Source organism: Gorilla gorilla, chromosome 8 (assembly GCF_029281585.2).
Source record: "Gorilla gorilla gorilla isolate KB3781 chromosome 8, NHGRI_mGorGor1-v2.1_pri, whole genome shotgun sequence".
NCBI lineage: Eukaryota > Metazoa > Chordata > Mammalia > Primates > Hominidae > Gorilla > Gorilla gorilla.
Genome location: NC_073232.2, coordinates 44707247 through 44720951, shown reverse-complemented (window position 1 = coordinate 44720951; position 13705 = coordinate 44707247).

Genomic DNA, 13705 nt, shown 5'->3' with positions numbered 1-13705 from the left:
AGAAGGGATAGGTAAATACCAGGTATTTCTGGTAAGTGCTCACAGAAAGATTGGCAGACAGATGGATGGCAGCCTGGATGGGCAGTGGCCTCAGATAGACCCCTCCTGGCAGCTGCCCAGAGGAGGTACTCATGGGCACAGATGCACAGGATGAGGGCAGTGCTGGCCACTGAGCTGGGTGCAGCATCTCCCTCCCAAAGGACCTTGTAAACATCTCCTTTGTCCCCAGAGCCCACATGGGAAGGTAAATACTAGGATCCTCTATACAGGGGAGTGGTTTTAAGGTGTGTCCTATTCAGTCTTCCAGAATATTCCAAATAGGATTGCACTCTGGTTGCCCCCAGCTGGAACGCACTGGTGAACACACCCTTATTGCCTTTCCCTCCATGCCTGATGTCTCACCTCCCCAACAAGTCTCCTGGGATCCCCTCTCAAACCACTTGCACCCAAATTTCTTGTCCCAGGCTGTTTATACAGATACTCAAATTAAGACAGGGTGGCGTCGGGGGCTGGGTCGGGTCTGCTAGTGTGCCCTACATGGGGGTGTGGGGGGGAAGGGCTGAGAAACAGCCTCTCAGAAGCTGCACAGGTTTCCTAAGCAAAGAGGGGCCCTGCCTGTACCAGCTCCCCTCCCAGCAGCAGGGTGGGCAGGATGAGCCCCGCATCCTCCTGGGCACACGCTTGGAGCCCGTATTACAGCATACCTACACTGATCTAGGGACTGGTCATGGGGGTCATGGGACACATGTGAGTGTGACAGCTGTGGGTAGGCAGGCGTGTCTGTACATATGTAAATGTGGGAGGATACACATGACCGTGTGTGTGTGTGTGTGTGTGTCTGTGTGTGTGTGTGTATACGTGTGTTTCCATGTAAACTCGAGGGGCTTCTGGCTTGGAGAGTTTGGCCAACTGGCCCTGCCCCACAGGCTGCCTGCAGACCCCCGAGCTGGCCAGCATAGGGGAGGGCAAGTGGAGGCTGGAGCTGAGCCATGCTCAGGGCAGAGGGCAGGACCGCTCCGGCCTCCTGGGGACCGAGCGGGGCCCTAGGAGTGGGAACATGAATATGGGGTGTTGCAGAGTGCTCTACACCATCACATGGCTCCCTGCACTGCCCCAGGCGGGGCTCAGTGTGGGGCAGGCTGAGCCGGGGTATATTTAACATCCCGTTGATTGGGAATGGCATGTATCACGCGGCCCCAGGCCTAGGAGCTGCAGAACCAGGTTGCTAGGAGAAGTGTAATTTCCGTCCTTGCCCGCTCCCTTTCATGTCCCCCGCCCCTTGTCTGTGTCACTCAGCTGCACCGAAAGCCCTGATTTCTCTCTAAAAATGAAACAGTGAGCTTGGCTGTGTGTTGGTGCTGGTGGGGCTGGAGGGGCATGTTTTCTGCCCATGACAAGGGCTAAGAAGTGGCCAGCTTTTTCCACAGTGAGTGCTCATCCCCAGGGGCCAGGCTCAGGAGAAACCCCAGCCTCCTTGGGGTTGACTCCCTTATCCTGGGGAGCACCAGGTTTAAAATGCAACTACCCACTCATGTAAGGGCCTTGGGGGTCAGCTAGGCCCAGCCCTTGTGACTCACATGGGGAAGGAGAGTCTCAGAGAGGGAAAACCGCTTCCCCAGGGTCACACAGGAAAGCAGGCAAGAGCCAGGATTAGAACTGGAGTTCCTGGATCCTGGATTTGCTCAGTACTGCCTGCTCTGCAGGGGGAATCTCACCCTTCTCTGGCTCACTCAGATTTTCCCACACTGACGGAGAGCTACACGGAGGGGCAAGCTCCTTGCTGTAAGTGGGCCCAGGGGTCCAACGTAGCTCGAAGGAGTGGTTGCAACCCATCATCCCAGCTGATCCTGCAAACCTTGTCAGAACCAGCAGCCCCCAGTCTTGGTAGGAGGATGATGCTTTTCAAACAGGCTCAGTCAGGCCAGCCCTCCCTGGCTCCCTCGCTGCTGCCTGCCCTCCTATACTGGGTCCAATACTGTCCCCTTAAAATTCATGTCTCCCCTGGAACATGTGAATGTTAACTCGTCTTTGCAGATATAATCCAGTTAAGATGAGCTGTGTCATAATCCAGTGACTAATGTCCTTGCAGGAAAGGGGAAATTTGGACAGAGCTGAGCTACACAGGGGGACTGCCATGTGATGATGGGGCTGGGATTAAGTGATTCATCTGCAAGCCAAGGAACCCTCGGGATGTTGGCCACCACCAGAGGCTGGAGGAGGCAAGGAAGGAGCATCCTTGGAGACTTTGGAGAGAGCATGACCTTCCTGACACCTTGGTTTTGGACTTCTGGCCTCCAGAACTGTGAGGAATAAGCTCTTGTTGTTTTAAGCCTCTAGTTGGTAATAGTTTGTTGTGGCAGTCCTAGGAAAGTAATATGCCTCTTCTCCACACAGCTGGGATCATGTGCCTACCTCTCCCCATCGTGGTCATTCCTGCCCTCAAGTGGGATGGGTGCAAGCTGCCGACCCCCCACTTTAGAACTTGACCCCAAGTCCCTTGTCTGCTATTTCTGTCACCTCGACCTCCACTTCTGACCACTTCCAGTGTCACCAACTGATCCTCTCACCTCGGGGCCCAGAACTGCTGGGGATCCCCCACTACCCCAGACAGCTCCCTGTATGTCCCCAGCTGCTCCCTGGCCAGCTCCTCTTTCCCTGTGCCTTCCTTGTCTGGCTGAGTCATTCCCATGCTCCAAAACTCCACATCTTCTCCAGTGGGTGCCCTGCCCCATGGGCCTCACCTGGCCTGGCAGGCTGGGCTGAGAATCCCTCGAATGGATGTGGATGTCCCCAGCGCCCTGAGTAGCACTTGTGCCTAGCTTGTTTCATGCAGCACTGTCACCGCCATTTATTTGGGAATCTCTGCCCCTGGATGGAACTCCCCATGGGCAGAGACCATGCTGTGCTCTCCAGGAAAGCTTGTCACATAGGGATAATCCAGCCCAGCCCCTCTCTTTAGGGATGGGATAATTGAGGCCCAGAAAGTAGAAGAAACTTGCCTAAAGTTATACATCCAAGCAGGACCAAGGCTGAGGTTCTTCCTGCTGTCAAAACAGCATCTGGGAGTGTTCTTTTGGTGCCCCAAGAGAGGCAGCAACCACTTCTTGGGCACCTCAGAACTTTCTGACTCTCAGGCCTTAAGGGGTCCATGGGGTTGGGCAGGTAGAGTCCTGAGGGCTGGGGTGGGAGGTCTTGCTCCTGCTGGAGGAGCCATGGTGCGCCGGTCAGACTGGGCAGAGGTTACCATACCCCGGGCAGGATGAGAGCTCATGGGAGGAGAATCCCCTCTGGGACAGAGACACTCTGGGTTCTGGGATGCTCCCTGAGATCAGCCTGTACAGCTTTGAACTGCATCTGCCATTGCCTCAGTTTCCCCCATCTCACCCAGACCTCGGGCACTTTAAAGATGCAAAAAAGAGCCAGTAGGTTCAGATTTCAGCTCTGCTACATGTCAGCTTGGACGCATCATTTGGTCTCTCGGAGCTTCCCTCTCCCCAGCTATGAATAATGGGGGCTAAATGAGAGGCACTGGAGAGCCAGAAACAGCATGCAGGCTCATTCACAGTGCTGCCCTTTCTTGTATGTCCTGGTCCCCCAAAGTCTGCCTGCTGCCATCATGCCTTGTGCCCTCCCCTTCTCCCCTGGGGCAGGGTGGAGGGGGCTGAGACCACGGGTGAATTGGACCCCTCTTGGGCCAATCTGGGCCAGACATATATCAAATGGAACCATATTTCCATCCTTGCAACAAGCCTGTCAGGCAGAGAGCATAACCCATTTTACAGAGAAGGAAACTGAGGCCCAGAGTTTCACTTACTTGGCTGATGAAGAGGAATGGTGCAGCCAGGCAGGACTGGCGTGAAGGTGGCCATGAGGAGTTAACTCTGCCTTATTCTGTGTCTTCTGCCACCTGCCAAGTTTTTCTCAGGCTTTGGTGACATCAGTGCCCTGGGTGCATGTGCTGGGCAGGGGATCACAGCTGCGTGGTCTGGGACCCTGGTGCAGGGAACCACACAGTACCTCCAAAGCATCTCACCCTTCACTGGCATTTCAGAACAGCCAGAGACCCCAAGTTTCCATCCTAAGGAATGAGCCACTCACCCCAGCACACACAGTGCTGGAGGAACATGCCACCCTCCACTTCCAGAAGCCCATAAATTGTACCTGTCCCCCATGTGGGGAGGATAAGGTGTCTGGGGAGATGAAGGGCCTGTCCCACTGTCCATCTAGATGGCTGGGCCAGGCCAGGCAATTTTGCTGATGTCACCTCTCTGGAGATATTAAATATTGATAATACAATAAATTTTCCATGCACCTTCTATGACTCATGTCTTGGTGTGTGCCGAAAGGAAGACAAGTCGGCCGGGGTGGCTCCATTTAGGCTGATGGGCATCCATTTCCCTGGCACTCTGGAATCACAGCCTTCTTGTGCCAAAGGGGCTTAGGGAGGTCATCTTGTCCAGCCCCCTGCTGCAGGCCCTAGCCTGCCTGAAATGAGCATTCTCCATGGCAGGGGAAATCATCTGGTTTGCTCATCACAATTATCAATCACCCTTTCTCTTGGGAAGCTCTTCTTCAAATCCGACTGTGGTTCACATTAAGCAGGAGTCTGCCAAGCAGGCCCCATATCTTGACAACCACATGACCAAAGAACCTCATTCCTAGGGAGTAGAACACCTGGCTGGGCTCAGAGGTCTCACTTTGACCCATTTCCAATTGTGTGACCTTATAAGTTACAATGTCGCTGAACTTCAATGCCCTCATCTATAAAATGGGACGGTAATCTTTCCAGACCACTTCCTACGACTGTTGGGAGCAGGGCTTCAGTTTCCCACAGGCACAGCTTGGTGAGTGCAGGGAGGACTACAGGGCTAGTTGTCCTCTGCAGTAAATAACTTGATCATATGAGACAATAAATATGGAAGGGCTTTGCAAATGTAAATTGCTTTGTAAACACAGTGTTGTGTAAATATTAGGGAAAATTATATGCTTCGAAAATTCGGAGCAGCAAACTTCGTTAGAAGGGGGGAAGGTTCTTAAATTTTCTTGCATCCCCAGTCCTGGAGGCCTGTGTATGAGTTTGTCGGGAGGGGCAGGGGAGCCCCCCAGAGCTGGACTGGCTGTGTTCCTCCCCTCCTACTCCTCCTCCCTCGGGCTTCAAGCCAGGCTCAGGCTCCTGATTACAAAAGCCCAGGAGTGGGGAGCTTATCAGTTACATGGAATCAATAGGCATTTTCTTTATATTTTCCAATTAAAAGAGCCAACAGAGAAAAGAGAAAAACTCAAGTGCCCAGCAGCTGTCAATAGCTGTTGAGCAAGGGGAAGTGCAGGGTCAGTGGGCCAGGCCATTTGTCAATGCCAAGCTCTGCTCGCCTGACCTGCTCTCACAGCGTGTGGATGTACCCAGAAGAGGAACTGGGAGGCAGTGCATCTTCCTGTGGCTTCTCAGACTTTTGGCCTTGGCAACTCTGTCTCCTGGGCCTTCATTTGTCAGGAAATGTGCAGAATTGAACTGAGGCTGTAGTGAGGCACTCCTGCGGTCAGTGACAGGCTGTCGGTATGGCCATCCACTGCTAGGATCACACGGCTTCAGAGAGACCTGTAGGTGGGGCTGGGGACCCTGCAGGGTCTCTCTGAACCTTTTCATTTTGGGGAAAATGCTCACCCATCCTTCTCAGAACCAGTGAGAAAACACAAGAGAGAATGGGCTAAGAGGCAGCAAGCAGGACGTGGGGCAGATATGAACAGGCATCTGGACACAGATGGGTCATCAGAAGCCCGACCTGCCTACTCACATGAGACTTCTGCTCCCCGAGGTACCCAGGCTGCAGAGCTCTCTTCGGCCCTGGGGTCTGTGAGTGGCAGGGAGACGGCCCCTTCTTGAGGTGACTGGTGTGGCTGCCCCTCCCAGATCCTGTCACCAGGCTCATGACTCTCCCCAGCTGCTGGGAGCTTTAGCTCATGTCTCCCCTGACCCTCTGTACTGGGCAGAAGGAAGCCAGCTCATCTGGAAATGTTCTGGAGTTTATGCCTCCACAGGGTAGCCCTCATGTGATGACTGACTGAGATGGGGTACAAAAGGCTGGTGCCCTGGCCTAAAGGGGGCTCCTGATGCTCTGGAAGCCCCCATGGGGTAAATCTGTGGCTAGGCCTCAGCTGCACCCTCATCTTTGCCTAGTTTTTCTTCTTGCCCTAATCTTCTCCCTTCATCCCATTATGGGGCTCACCTGAGGGCAGCCCCTCCTCGTTATGTGCACAAAACCCTAACTCAGGCTCTGCTTGCCCCTGGGAGAACTGGACCCATTCAATTCATTCATTTGGCAGGTATTTATTGTACATTTATCACATGCCAGGCACTGGGCTAGACCCTGGAGGTGCACAGTGATAATGACTGCCAGCGGGGGAGAAAGGTGACAAGCAGGTAAACAAATAGGTAAATGGGTTAGACGCAAGAGCTGAGGACAGGAGAAGGCATTGGGGTGGGGAATGGGTGTGGGGGGAACTACTTGGGATTAGGTGGGCAGGGAAGGTCTCTCTAAGGAAGTGGCCTGTGAGTTAGGACTTGGTGACTAGGAGGAACCAGGCACGTGAAGACCATGGGGAAGGGTGCAGTTAGACAGCTGGCATGTGCAAACACCCCAAGGCTGGACTAAGCCTGTGAACTTTGAGGCCCTGAAAGGCCAGTGTGCCTGGAGCTTAGCGGGCAGGGCATGAGGGCAGAGAGGGTGTGACCTGGCCAGCCATGGCAAAGGCTCCATTCCAAGGGCAATAGGGACCTTGGAAAGGAGGTCAGGCAATGGAATGACAGGATCTGACCCCTAGTTTTAAAAGGTCACCCTGGTGGTCCTGCCTAGATGGGCAAGGGACGGGGTGGGGACCACGGGAGTTGAAACTGATGCTTCTGGTGCCCTATGCCACAGCCCATTTGTGATTTTACCTGCAGCTGATGAGTCAAGAACAAACATCCTCAAATGCTTGCTTCTCCTCTCTGCTTTTCTTCTATGGGGCTTTTGGGGGAGCTCCAAGGGCTTACTCGGCCTGCATAAGACACCCTGGGAGTATTAGGAGGACAGGGAGTCAAGGCCTCTGGGGACAACCATCCATCAGTGGGGATCGAGAGTCAATAAACAAAAGCCCCAGCCTCTGTCCTTTGGAGGGACAGTTCTGAGAAGTGAGCCACACAGTTTCTGTAGGAATGAGCTACACTTGCCCTCGGCAGCATCAGTGATTCAGAAACACACACCGGGATGGTGCTATGAGCTGAATGTGTTGCACCAAAATGCATATGTTGAAATCCCAGCCCCTAAGGTGATATTGTTAGGAGGTGAGGCTTTGGGGAAGTGATGAGGTCGGGGGCAGAGCCTTCAAGAAGGGGACCAGTGTCCTTATGAAAGAGGCCCCAGAGAGCCACCTTGCCCCTCTTGCAGTGGAAGAATGCTGTCAGAAGCCTCTGTCTATGAGGAACAGGCCCTCACTGGACACTGAATCTGCTGGTGCCTTGATCATGGACCCCCCCCCATCTCCAGAACCGTGAGAAATACATTTCTGTTGTTTATAAGTCACCCGGTCCATGGTATTTTGTTATATAGCAGCCCACACAGACTAAGGTAGCCTTTCCTCTCTCCTGTCTTGCTTGTGCTCATCTGTGTTTTCTGTGATTGCCTCCCAAATAAACAACCTGCATTCAAATATTTGTTTCACACTCTGCTCTTGAGGGAACCTAAACTAAGACAGACAAAGGAGAGATGATGGTGGCTTGGAGGAGGCGATGGCTGTGGAGGGCAGAGAATCCAGAGATGGACCCAGGATATACTATGCCATTCAGGCAATAGGACAAGCCAGTGGATTTGCTATAGAGGATGAGGAAAGGGGAGGAATCAAGGATGACTCTGAGGACTTTGGCTTGAAGGTTGAAGGTTTACTAAAATTAAGAAGACTGGGCCGGGCGTGGTGGCTCACGCCTGTAATCCCAGAACTTTGGGAGGCCGAGGCAGCCAGATCACCTGAGGTCAGGAGTTTGAGACCAGCCTGGCCAACATGGTAAAAACCCGTCTCTACTAAAATACAAAAAATTAGCCGGGCGTGGTGGTGGGTGCCTGTAATCCCAGCTACTCGGGAGGCTGAGGCAGGAGAATCACTTGAACCCAGCAGGGGCGGAGGTTGCAGTGAGCCAAGATCATGCCATTACATTCCAGCCTGGGCAACAAGAGTGAAACCCCATCTCAAAAAAAAAAAAAAAAAAAAAAAAGAAGACGACTGGCAGAAGAACAGGTGTACAGTAGGGAAACTCAAGAGGTTGGTCTGGGCGGTATTAAATTTGCAATGTCTGTGAGATCTCTCAGTGGAGATTCCCAAGAGGCAGCCAGAGATACAAGTCTAGAGCTTGGAGCAGAGGTTAAGGCTACAGACAATCAATCTGAGTCCAGTCATCAGCTTAGAAATGGTATTTTAAGCCATGGGCCTAGGTGAGAGCACCCAGGAGAGTGAATCGATAGAGAACAAATGCAGGTTAAACAAAAGGAAGGGAGCCCCTTCATCTGAGCCTGGAGACTTAGCCCAGCTTCGTGGATCTGCCCAGGTTTCCTAAACTCCCTGGGTGCCCACAGTGTCATAAACTTATGGGATCCTTGGAGCAGTCCTGAGGGGTGGGAGACAGGCAGGGCTGCCGTGTATAGTCACACAGGTTAGACACTGCCCAACTCCAGGTGGTACCATTTACACAGGGCACAATGTCGCAGGTACCCCCTAGAGTTGTTCAGTTTACAGTCTTCACAGCCATAGACACTTTGCAAGGCCAGAGAGAATATGGACAAGGCTCTACATGAGCCACAGAGTGGAACCTCTGAGAATTCAGCAAAGGTGGAGATTGCAGCACTTGGGGCAATCAGAGAAGTCTCCCTGGAGGTGGTGACATTTGCCCTGGAGCTCAAAGGAGGGGGAGTATTTACACCATTTGAATTTGGGAGTGAGATGCTCCAGCAGAGGCAGTTGCAATGAATAAAGTCTGTAGGCAGAAATTGCCCGGCATGTTTGCGAATTTGCTTTCCAGGGATTGCCAAGGAAAGTCATAAGGATTATGCAAAGACTGTTCTGGGTGGAGGCCCTTGAATGACATGCCGGGGGATGCACAAAGTTATCAGACTCGCTGAAGGTCACACAGAGAGGGAGACTCAGAGCCAGGGCTTGGACCCTGGGTCAGTGGGTGTGCCTGCCTGTGCTGTCAGGGTGCAGGCTTCCTAGTGTCCTCTCACCTTCCTGGTTCCTGTCACTCCCTTTGGCAGCTCCAAAACCTCATGAAGGGGTAGCAGCTGCCTTCTCCAGCCCCCATCTAGTCCCCAGAGGCAAAGAGGCCTGTTCTGCCTTTATTTCCCAGGGCAGCATCTAAAGAGCCAGCAGATTTGCAGGGAGGGGGCAGAGGTTCCCCCGGAACACGGAGAAAAGGGCAAGAAATAAGTTTGTGGGCAGGGAGTTGGGCTTCCAGCATGGGAGGGGAGAGATGGGAGAGGAACTGGACACCGGTTGCAGAGGTGGAAATAAGGCAATGGGCACTCTTGTTTGTCTAGGAACCCAGGAAAGAGAGGCAGCCAAGGGCAGGGCCTCCTGGGAATGGGCCTTGCCAAGCTCTCGCCTGACTTTGAGAGTGCCATGTTAGCCAGTCCCATGCTGAGATTCATGATCCTACACACACACTCTCACACTCCCACACACATACTCTTATACACACACACATACATACACACTCTCATGAATGCACGCACACACGCATGCACACACACACACATGCTGTTCCAGTCACCTTGAACCCCTGCCATTCCCTCCGACGATTCTTTTACCTTAGGCTTGCAACCCCGCTACTTCCTCCTTCATGTCTCAGTTTTTATGTCCCTTTCCCCAGGAGACCTCCTCTGTTGCCCCACATCTATTCAGCGGCCCTCCTTTGGGTCCGCCGGCCCTGTTATAGCCCCACCCTGTTCTGTAGGTTTGCTGTTCTGCATGTCACCCTAGCCTGTGCATGCTGAGAAGACAGATGTTTTGCCTGTCCTGATCCCTGTAGCATCTCCAGGGCCTAGCATGGTGTTTGCTACACAGCAGGTGTGCAATAAATGCTACAGGCAGCAAGGGAGGAGCAACATATCTAGTGTCTATCGAATTCTTGTTTTTCCCTTTCCTCCCAGGTTGGTGGCCACCTTGAGCTTTCCTTGTCCTGAGTCTTGTCCCTTCTCTGAGACCTTTAGTCCTAGCTCCCCAGCTGTCCCCTGCCCCCGGCATGCTCTAGAGTCCTGAGTGCCCCCAATCTGATCAACTGTGCTGAAGGCCAGGTTATGCAGAGGTTGTTCTAGGAACAGGTAGGACAAACAGACCCCAGGCCCAGGAGACTCTTGACCTGGGGAGAACCAATTCAGGCAAATCCCCTAATTCCCTGGACTGTGGTCACCAGCGACAATGCTGCTTCTGCCTCCTTCGATTACCTGCCTTCTGCGGCTGCCTCCACCTCCCTCCAAAGCTGGCTTTAGGAAAATCCCAGCAGCCCAGGCTGCTCGTTCCTTTGCCCTCCCCTCCATCCTTGGTCCTGCCTGAGGCAGGCCAGGCCTAACCTGGACTCATACCACAGCCCCGCCCTGCCTTCCCAGCTCTGTGCTGCTAGCCCTGCAGTTTTCTCCCCAAAATTGAAGCATCATCACTGTGGGAGCTTCAGCTGAAGGGAAGTTTCTCTGAGGGTCTGCAAACTGCAGCATCCCTGGGACCTGGGCTTCAGCAGAAGAGGGGAGTCTGGAGGCTGTCCCTGGCTCTTGCTGCTCTGGAGAGATGTTTTCCATGAGAAAAAGCATGTCTTGGGGTGTCCAACTCAAAACCTAACTGAAGCTGCTCCTGGAGGCTCTGTAGACACAAAGCTGCTTGGCACCCAGCCCTGCCCTGGAGGCAACTGTCGGGAATCCTGTGCTGGACAGACAAGGGCTAGCCTAGAGCAGGCCATCTCTGGGACGCAATGCACCAAAGGCCTCCCGGAGGAGATGGCACCTGGGGGGATCTGCACAGATGTGCAGGAGGACATGGGTGCGGAGGGAAACTGTGCTCCAAGAGGGAACTGTGTGAGTAAGAGCTGGGTTTGGGAAACACTTGGTCACCGGCAGAGCGTTGGCCAACAGGAGCCTGGAAAAGATGAGCTTTCATCTACTCTGCACAGGCACTTAAATAGGTATCCCGTGCCCAGGCCCTCCTGAGTGGTGGGCACAGATGACATGACACCCACCCTGCCCTCGAGGGGTTCTCTCTGTCCAGGGAAGGAGGCCATGAGATTCACTGTGCCTTAACATAGTAGGTGCTCATCAAATGTGGCTGCTGGGCAAGAGCAGAGATATGTGCTGCTATTGACTTCACAGGGGCCCAGGGAGGAAGGAGCGTCCCCAACAGGCTGGTAGGCAGCTGGGAGCCTTCCTCGGGGAAGCAAGTCTGTGCTGGTCTTGGAGGGATTCTGCCCGGTGATGAGATTTGGGGAGGGAGATGAGAAGTGGCTTCTGCTGGGATGTGTCCATCTTTGGGAGGTTATCACTGATATGACAGGACTGGGAGTCTCAGTGCCATGCAAGTGCATGACAGTGTGAGCTTGCATGTGTTTTACATTAGTGTATAAGTATGAGGTGTGCATAGGTGCTTAAAACTGTGTGTGTGTGAGCAAGAGCAAGTATATGTGAGTGTGTGAGATTGGGAGCACAAATGCGTGTGACAGTGCATGAATCTGTGAGCTAGTGTGTGCATGCAGTGTGCATATGTGTGTGAGGCTGAGGCTGTGAGGGTGTGTGAGTGTGAACTGGTATATGTGTTTGGATTTGAATGTGCGTGAGTGTGCATGCCCGTGTGGCTGAGTGTGTGAGCCTGCAGGGGACTATGACAGCGCATGTGGGTTTGAGCGTGCACTGCACATCACCAGAGCCGTGCTCTGCTTGTTTTTGCAATCACTATGATTTGCTGGATTTCAGCCGAGCATTCAATCCTCTGTGAGACATAAAGAAAATGAATTTTGTTCCCTGGGGACATTGCATCCAGCCCAGGTGGACAAGTGCATGGCGTGGTCAGTGGTTACAGAGCAGCTGGCACGCTGACTTTGCTTATCGGGAGTGATGGCTCCTCTGGGGAGCACCACGGCTGGGAGCCAGAAGCCTACTGTGTGACCTTGGCCTGGTCTCTGGCCCTCTCTGGGTTTGGCTGTTTGCCCAAGTGAGAGAAGGATGCAGAGAAACAAGACTGGCAGGAGAGACCGGGACCACAGGCATGGCCTTTTCCAGGTCCACACCCTCAGCTTTGGGCTCTGTCTAGACAGGCACCCACTCCCACAGGCTGTGGGTCTTCCCAGGAGGGCCCATGGAGCCATCTTAAGGACTTGCACTAGCAGTCAATTGGCATGCAGGAGTGTGGGTAGAAGAAAGGCAATGAGCCTCCAAGCCAGGCATTACTGGTTCAGACCCCAGGACCACCGCTCACAGTAATACGAACTGAAGCCATCACCTAACCACCACCCCAGCACTCACTCTGAGCTGCAGCTGAGTGCTCTACCTCCACCACCTCATGTGCGTCTCCCAACAGCTCAAGGAGGAAGGTAGAATTAGTCCCATTTTATAGGTGGGAAAACTGAGACTGAAAATGCCTCAGTGACATGCTCTGAGCTAAGGGGTGGCTCTGACCACCTGCTGAGCTGCCTTCCTGGGCTTCACATCTGCGGAATGAGAGTAGTGATGTCAGCTTGGTGGACTTGTCTTGGGCTGAATGAGACACTGTGGGTGGGGAGGTGCCAGCACGGAACCTGGCTCTCAGTGACCATGCTGTGAGTGGCCCCTGGCTCCTCTGTGTAGGAGAGGCCCTGGGAGGAAGGAAGGAGGCCTGGACCTCTGGGAGCCCCACTTGCTAGCTGCCTCAACCTGGATGAGGACTGGGCTGAGATGAGGGCTGAGGGTGGGGTCCCAAGGGAGGATCGGGTCTCATACTATCCCCTTCACTGTGGTGAAAACAGACACTGGAGCCTTCAGAACACAGCCCTGAAGCAGGTTCCACCCCAGGGTGCTGACCAGGGGCAGGAGGAAGCAGCCCTGTGTCCACAGGCCTTGTCTCCCCAGTGGCCTCCTGAGAATGGCACAGAGCAGAAACCTTCCCCCTGCCCTCAGCCCACTGAGGATCCAGGTGCCCCTAATTAAACCCCAGGAAGGGAGGTGGCAACAGGAGAGGTTAATTGGCTGGGCCTGGTATGGCCTGATAAGCCCCTGTCTGTGTTCCTGGGGAAGGTGGGGTGTGAGTTGTGAATGTGCTCATGCATCTACTTGTGGGGTCACCCACCCGCAGGCTCTGTAATCTCCACGGAGCCCGAGGCTACCAGCTCCCCTACCACAGGGCCCCCTTGGTCAGGCTCCCTGCTTCCAACCTAGAAATTGGTCACCCCTCTGCAGCCTTGTACTGAGAGCCACCTGCCCCCAACCCCAGTCACCTGGCCCTGCACACAGCTCCAGCTAATCCTTGACCTTGAGGGGATGCTTGATTACAGTCAGGGCTCTGGCTATCAGGTCCAAGTCTTCTCTCCGGAGGTCCCTTTCTCACTGGAATGGTGTGTGGATGTGGGGGCATTTGGGGGAAAGCTGGGGACTCTGTTCAGGGATGTCCTTGAAAATCTCAAGATAAAAACATATGTGAATGGAGCAAAGATAGTCTTTTCAACAAATGG